Below are 6,085 nucleotides of genomic sequence, written 5' to 3' on the forward strand. Positions count from 1 at the left end.
CAGATGACATGGCACCCCAAACCATCACTGACTGTGGAAACTTTACACTGGACTTCAAGCAACGTGGATTCTGTGCCTCTCCTCTCTTCCTCCAGACTCTGGGACCTTGATTTCCAAAACTTTGGACCACTCAGCAGCAGTCCAGTCCTTTTTGTCTTTAGCCCAGGCGAGACGCTTCTAACGCTGTGTCTTGTTCAAGAGTGGCTTGACACAAGGAATGCGACAGCTGAAACCCATGTCTTGCATACGTCTATGCGTGGTGGTTCTTGAAGCGCTGACTCCAGCTGCAGTCCACTCTTTGTGAATCTCCCCCACACTTGTTGTCATTGCATTGAGTAAATTTGTAGCCTAATTATCTTCAGTGTTCTTATTGTAGTTCAATATCTATTATGTATTTTAAGGTACAACTGCACATAAGGTCCATTGTAATAGAAAAAAGGAAGCCAGCGGAGAGGGGTAATAATCCGAGACAGAATGTAGATTAATCTACATGTAAAAAAACTTATTCCCTGACATTATAGTCACACATTTATGAGAGACACTTCTTTGCAAGGCTGCAACATCACACACACACACGTCTGCCGTGTACTATGCATGCATTGGACTTTAAACTTTGCAATCTGATTTAGCAGTGAGGAAATACTCGTGAGTTTAGCCCACAATCACTATCTAGAGACTTTGTCATGGATCGGGTGTTTTCAGAAGAAAAACCAGAGGGATTTTTTGTGACATTAATTTCAGGGAATTTCCGATGTGTCTTCTTGTAAATTTCACACTTTCAACTAGGATTTTTTTTTTCCTTCAGTTATTAACCCTGACCCTGGCTCCCTATTTTTTGGACACGTAAAATAGTCAATCTAAATAGGCCAATGTGAAAAGACAGAAGAATTCAATTATACAGATGGGCTAAATCTAAGAAATGATCCTGTTAATTAGCCTAATTAAGATTTCTCTCTAAAATCACAGAGGCTGCAGGGCTTGCTGTCTGAACGTAATGCTGTTGTGTTCAGAACTTCATTGCAACAGTGAAACAAATCAGGATGAAATCTAAACACATTTTATCAAGTGGTGTGTATTAATATCCTACTTCTCATCATTAATACAGATGTGGTGTGTGGTCCACGTGCAGGGTAACCTCGAGATAACCACGAACAAAACCTGCTCGGAGCAGTTTAGAGATGCAGCGTAAATTGCCATGGCAACAGACCTCGGGTAACACCTATCCACTTTTCGTAGTACGGGTTAACCGGGAAGTTAAACCTGACGTCACAGAGTTACTCCTGAAGTTACCTGGATAAGCCAGTTACCCCGCTTCGTAGTACAGGCCACTGGGAAAACAGACTGAACTAGGATTAAACGGAACACAGAGCAAATATGGACAAAATAATACAGAAGTACACAGACCAGGAGTAGACACTAAGACACAAATTAAAATGCAGGGCAAAACTATAATACGAGACAAGACAACTTAAACATGCAAATGAACAAAATCCTAAACATGACCAGATCAAATAAAGCTATAGACAGAACAGAACACAGAATCCAAAACCAAACCCATGAAAACACATACTAATTAAACTAGAACATGTGAATAAATAAAATAATAAAACAAGGCTACACAGAGAAACACAAAACATGTGGATGTTGAGTCGGCTGACTCCTCCAGATATTTGGCATGCTAGATCTCTGGCAGACTTTGGCAATGTGTCGGGGAGCCATTTTGATGAGTCGAGTAGTTCACACATAACGACTGGTGACCGCAAATCGATAGCTGATTTACCCTCTATCAAAGCCTGACGGTCGCCGAGCAGCAAATCAGGCTTAAAATCGTGAATTGTGCACTAGGCTTTAAGGCTAGGGGTTGGCCTGATGCAGATTGTGCATTGATGCTTCTGTGTGTGCTGACAGGAAGATTCCACAGGAAGCTTATTCACCCTTGAGCACAGAAGAGAACTCTAGCTCTAGAGACATAGTGGTCAAACTTATATGGCGTTTGCTCAGGAAGTAACTGGTCATTTTAAACGTTGGTTGGCTGCACTGGAGCTCACTACTTCTGAGGATCTGTGTGATCTTGTTGTTTTGGAGCAAAACATGCTTTCTGGTCACATTGCAACATATGTTAGTGAGAAAAAGTGTCATGGCGGCAGGTGTGGCTGCATCAGCAGATGAATACTTGTTGCTTCATAAAAGGGAGTGTGCTACAACGCGTGAGCGTTCTTGGAGAGCTGGTGCACCAAAGTCGGAAGCAATATTGGAAGGTAATGTTGACAACACTAACTGTAACTGTCATGAAAAGGGTCACCAGAAGGTTGATTGTCCGCTGCTACATTTTATAAATAAAACTAACATCTAAGGTGAAGCCCGTGGCAAGCAGCTGCGCCGGTTGTTATGGACTGTGTATCGGAGTTGCTTACAGCGGAGCTTGAACCTGATGTTTATTAGAGATGGGTTTGTGTCACTGGTAGGAAGTGAGACTAAGGTTCCAGTAAAAATCCTGAGGGACACAGAGGCCTTTGACTCCTACATTGTGGGATCTGTGTTGCCGCTGTCAGAAGAAGAGGTCCCGGGTTCAGATCCCGGATGAGCCCCCATTTTGTCACAACCTGGCTCAAGGGCCAAGACAGAAGAGGGCACGAGGCATCGTCAATAATCAAAAAGTGATTTATTTAACAAAAGAGTGAACTACACATAACTATTTTAATGTGCAAGGTGTGTCTCTGTAACATAAATAAACCCAAAGCAAAATGTGTCAGTCAGGGTGATCAGGCCATGGTTGACGATTATGTAGTTTGACCAGGTGGAGCTTTATCCCCACCGGCTCACAGGTCCCAGATGCAGCAGATCTGCCATCAACTTAACAAAACAAAGATGGTTAAGACCAGTGAGGTATCACTCCCACAGTGACCTCACTGATTCACACAGGGGCCGTCACAGAATGCTAACCTGGACATTTAGTATATCAGATACATATGGCTGCATTGTATACATCATTTCATACATTTCAAAAGCTGAATGAGAAATGGGGTTACTGCTTAGCAATGCTCAGCGTGAGGCTACAAAGAAAGGTAATCCAGATGCCAAAAACACTTTAACTACATGACCGGGATGTGTCTGCACAAGAAGCAGTGTGTAGGTTAACTTATATGCATTTGAAAGAATGTTCCCATAAGGTTTAGTTTGAGTTTATTCCCCTGGGGACAATGCTACACGTTTAAGCTTGCCTTTGAAGGTACTTAAACAAAATGCAAATGCACAGGATCTCAGAGCAAAGTACATGTGGATGTCAAGTCATGCGGATCGTTATAAGGCCAGACCCATCCATCCATCCATCCATCCATCGTCAACCGCTTATCCTGCGTACAGGATCATGGGGGGCTGGAGCCAATCCCAGCTGGGTTAAAGGCAGGGTACACCCTGGATAGGTCACCAGTCCATCGCAGGGCAAGGCCAGACCCAAGGATGTCAGTTTTGATCAGATATGTTTTGCTATATTTGTGTCTGAATATAGAGTTTTAGCCAAGATAGAGAAATCTCCAGATCATGTTACATTGAAGTTACAAGAATTTAGGCTTGATTAGGAAACGAACAAGGACACAGCCAGCAGTTGTGCGCTGTTCATATTTTTCAAATGACACGAATCATGAGAAGTATTTTCAAAGCATTTTGCAACTGTTTTGCCTCACCGTTTTGAAACACTTGAAACCTGCAGGATTTCAGACATTTGCACAGCGCACTATTTCTATAGGGATAGATGTAAAAATTCAATATACACCTTTAGGAGAAGAAAAAAGGTCAACACTTTATGTGCTACTTTCAGTGATTTACAGATTCTTGTTGTTGATGAAATTTCCATGGTCAATCATAATTTGTTAGCTTATATTCATGGTAGACAGTTAAAACAGACAGGTGACCACTCCCCATTTGGCAACATACTGTAAGTGTCATAGCTGTGGGAGACTTCTTCCAACTAAGCCCAGTTAAAGGAAAACCCTTGTATTTATCAAATACCCCAGTAGATTTGTGGAATTGCAATTTTTCTGTTACTGAATTGACTGATATTGTTCGCCAACAGGACACAAACTTTCATTAAGTATTGAACAGATTGCGTATACAAACTAAAAACACACTGTGTTGTGTTCAGTCATGTCAAAAACTTAAATGGACTGACCATTCAAAACTTTGCAGAGAAAACCATTTACTGTAGAAAAAACAAAGAGTACTGATAACATGCCACCATTTGTGCCTTGCACAAATACAATGTCAAACAATCAGTCATTCACAGTATTTTCAATGAATGTGAAAAGTTTACGTGCACATTTGCCTGATCTCACAGTTTCTGTTTTGCCCATGTTAGCTGTATTGCTGTAACAGAAACGTGGCTGTCTGCAAGTGTTTCAAATGAAACAACTGATATCGCAGAATACAATTTCCACAGTGCTCCACATTGCTCTGCTTCCAACACTGACAACCCTGTTTTGCAAACAATCAAAGACCAACAACATGGTGGAGTTGGGATATATTGTAAAACACATTTAGAATACAACTTTGACACACCAGACGTTAACTTGGAATGCGTTACCTGTCATTTTATTTCAGAAGATGTAATAACGGCTGTGATCTACTGCCCACAAACATACCCTATTTCTCACTTAAAAAAAAAAAGTCAAACATTTAAGTGACATCCTAAACTAAATCAGACAATGTTATCATTTCAGGAGACTTCAACCACAATGAGCTGATGTCAGCTTTCATGGCAAACCTACACACAGAACCCACCACAGAGAATGGAACATTAATCCATCATGTTTACATTAAAGAAACATGCCATTTAGATACTGCCACAAAGTTCAAGCAAGTATATTTTAGTTGTCATGAAGCAATTCATTGTACATTTACAAGACACATCCAATATTTTGTAATTCACCTTCATGCCTACCCAACAAGGACCGCAGCATAACAGGCTTTACCGAAAAACTTCAACAACATGAAGCATACAATAGTACTTTTAATACACTATATATACATACTTTTTTGTGCTCCTCAGAAGGCTTTCAAGGCCCCAGACTAACCTACTGTCCATCTCCCCTGGGACATTGCTGCCAAGCTCTTCATCCACATCACTGACCAGCTCTCACCGCCTCCAATGCTGCAAATTGTGTTGTTTGATAGAAACACAGCTGATCAGTCCTCCACATCCTTTGTTGCTTGGTTCCTCAGAAACTAAGCTAGACACCTTCTTAGGGACTTCCAATCCAGAGATTCAGCTGATTAGTCCTCAAAAACTGTTACCCTGCTTCAGGGATTCAGCTGCCTAGCTATTCAAAAAATTTGATATCCACTTCCCCAGACACATTATCATGAGAAACCTAACATCTTGCAGAAACACGTTAATATCTTTATCATAACAAAGCATATACATCCATTTTCCTTCACTAAATCACCCTCATTGTGAAATTCTCTAACAATTAAACAAGGCAGAGGCAGTTAACTCAGGCAGATTTATTTAGAGTAGCAAGAAGTGGACTGGGGTGTAGGAAGCGGGCAGACAGGTGAGAGGGCTCCAAGACAAGCTCTGGCTTAATGAGCTGCGTCCTCCAGCGAAAAATATAATGTAGGCAGGCAGTGTCATCAAACAGGCAGGGATTCTGGCAGGCAGAGACACAAACAGTTAAACCCAGGCACAAAAGGGTTTCAACGGCAAAATTCTGTTCACAAGATTCTCAAATCGGCCTTAGGAGTGGTTGAGGAGCTGGTGTATTTCACTGAGGAGGTTGATTGCAGGATGAGCCACAGGTGAGAGCTGCTGCCGGTGGAGAACAACCAGGAGAGAGGGAGCCACAGCGACACGCCCACAACTACACACACACACACACACACACACACACACACACACACACACACACACACACACACACACAGGACAGACAAAAAACAAACAGAGACAGCAGGGAGGAGAAACAATGGAAATGAGGGGAGGTGGTGGCAAGGCCCAATCATGACAACATATTGCATTCATGCTATTGTTATATACTTCCATCCTGACTTACTTTCAACAATATCTACTTCTTACTATCTATGAATAACT

The sequence above is a fragment of the Micropterus dolomieu genome, linkage group LG08, assembly GCF_021292245.1.
Source record: "Micropterus dolomieu isolate WLL.071019.BEF.003 ecotype Adirondacks linkage group LG08, ASM2129224v1, whole genome shotgun sequence".
In the NCBI taxonomy this organism is placed as follows: Eukaryota; Metazoa; Chordata; class Actinopteri; order Centrarchiformes; family Centrarchidae; genus Micropterus; species Micropterus dolomieu.